This window comes from Canis lupus, chromosome 17 (assembly GCF_048164855.1).
Source record: "Canis lupus baileyi chromosome 17, mCanLup2.hap1, whole genome shotgun sequence".
Classification (NCBI taxonomy): domain Eukaryota; kingdom Metazoa; phylum Chordata; class Mammalia; order Carnivora; family Canidae; genus Canis; species Canis lupus.
Window position 1 is genome coordinate 26,288,277 of NC_132854.1, and position 2,577 is coordinate 26,290,853.

The window sequence follows — 2,577 nt, forward strand, 5'->3', positions numbered from 1 at the left end:
TGATGGATATGAATATAAACTTCACTACATATTATTTCTCCAAACTGCATCAATATTTCCAAATGATTATGTAATATAATTATATGGATATTTCAATACACCTCCGTGTTAGTTTATAACATAAAAATAAATGTGAATATTTCTCTAAAAACTTGATTTATACTAGCATTCCTCAGTCAAGGTCTTTACCATTCATCCTACTGCACAGAGCATTTATAGAGCTGTCATTACTGACCCTTCCTACTCTTCATCTTTCTACACCCAAGCATTCATCAAACTTTTAGATTCAAACACATAAATGCTTATTAAATATACTCATTTTTCTTAATCTCTGATGCACTTTCATATTTCAACTTTTTGCCATCTCCCATTAGATCTGCTGCTATCACCTTCCAACTAATACCTCCACATGCATTCAACCTCCATATACTACTTCAACTATTCTTTGAGAGCTGAAGTCACCTTAATAAAATACAGATGTAATCATCTGCATCAGTTAACCCTAATTTAACCCTCTGGTTAAATCCCTGCAATCTGTTTTGACTGGGAGAGAATTCCTGGAGTATGAATTTGGTGGTATGGGCATGGGTCTGAAAGTCTGCTGATATTAGATAGCTGATAAAAACAATAATGATATTTGCCAGCATTTTTGAGTTTTTGCTGAGGTAGGCACTGAACTAAGTATACAACAGGCATTATTTATTTAACACAAAATGTCTAAGATTATTGATAACCTTAATTACTACCATTTAACATTGAAGAAATTAAAATGTTAAGCAAGTTGCTATATAGAGAACCCTAAAGACTCCATTAAAAACCTCTTAGTGGGGCACCTGGGTGGCTCACCAGTTGAGTGCCTGCCTTTGGCTTGGGGTGTGATCCTGGGTGGGTCCTGGGATTGAGTCCCACATCAGGTTCCCCATAGGGAGCCTGCTTCTCCCTCAGCCTATGTCTCTGTCTCTCTCTCTGTATCTCTCATGGATACATAAAATCTTTAAAAAAAATAAAACCTCTTAGAACTAATAAGCAGATTCAGTAGTTACAGAATACAAAATCAAAATAAAAAAGTCAGTTGTGTTTCTATACACTAACAACTCTCTGAAAAAGAAATTAGGAAAACAATCCCATTTACAATATAACCAAAAAGAATAAAATAATTAGGAATAAACTTAACTATGGAGGTAAAGACTTGTGTATGGAGAACTACAAGACACTGATGAAAGAAATTAAACAAGAGAAACAAATCCCATCACATATGACAACATGGACAAATCTGGAGGACATGATGCTAAATGAAATAGGGTAATCATAAAAACTCCAATACTACAAAATTCCATTTATATGAAGTATCTAAAATGGTCATATCCATAGGAACAAAGAGTGGGATAGTGGTTATAATGGCTGTGGAGAGGGGGAAATGAAAAGATACTATGACTGAGCAGGGTATTTCAGTTAAGTAGGTTGAATAAGCTCTAGGGATAACACAGCACAATGGTGTTCCTATAGTTGACAATAATTTTTGTACACTGAAAATTTTAAGAGAGTAGATACCACACTTGATCTTAGCCAAAAAGGCCAAGAAGAGATAAGAAGGTAGATCCCATGTTAAACTTCCTTATGACAATAAAAGAAAAGAAACTTTAAAAATTGGTCAAAGTCCCTTTGTTAAGGGATGTAGCATGGACACCTGACAAGTGTATTTGTATTTAATCCCTCTGCTTTTGAAGAACACTTACAGCAAGGGGATCTTTGTTTACAAGTGAGAATAAGTTGACTTTATTCATAAATAACTATTGATCAAATGAGATCAAGTAGAGAATATATAGAAAAGATTTGCCACAATTTGGCCAAGGTGGTGGGGGTGAGTGGGGGGAACTAGACAATTGTTCAATGTGGTAACATGAGTTAACAAAGAACATGTATTTTCTCATTCCACACACAAAATATGCTGAATAAAACACAGCACACATATTTACTTGAGATAAACATAAGAAGAAACATTTCAGAAATGAAAGCTATATACCTATAGATGTATAGGGATATGTATACACTCAAACATACATGCATATATATACATGCACATATAGTAGCAAGACAAGCTACATCTAGATAGCTCATCAGTGGATAGAAACTGAAATACAGGATTTAGGGTCTGGAGTCATGAGTCCAAACAGGAATGAGTGATAACTTTTTACTCTCTTTAATACCTGGGAGCTGGAACTAAGCATAAAAATATAAGTATTCATCTGTGAATGAGCACTGAAGATACTCCTGAATGAAGAAAAAAAAAAGGAAAACATCATGCTGTCCCCTTGTCCTCCACACACTGTCTTCACAGACTCCCGTATCTCTGGTTGAACTTTTATATTTTTGAGCTGAGGCCAAACGGAAACAATCCTTACAAATTTTTAACAACCAAGTATCTGAAGGTCTTCCTTGAAGAGTTCAGCTAAAAATGTGTTCATAGCAAAGAATTATAAGCCACATGAGGAAACGAATTGCCATCAGAGAGGTACTCTACCATTCTAAAACTATAGGTCAACCTTAAAGAAGATGACTGCTAATAGTGCACTGAGA

General features: G+C 35.0%; 1 pseudogene; it reads right to left on the reverse strand.

Moving 5' to 3' along the window:
• Window positions 1–1,420: 1,420 nt before the first annotated feature.
• On the reverse strand, window positions 1,421–1,587 carry LOC140608465 (U2 spliceosomal RNA; annotated as a pseudogene).
• Window positions 1,588–2,577: the final 990 nt, after the last annotated feature.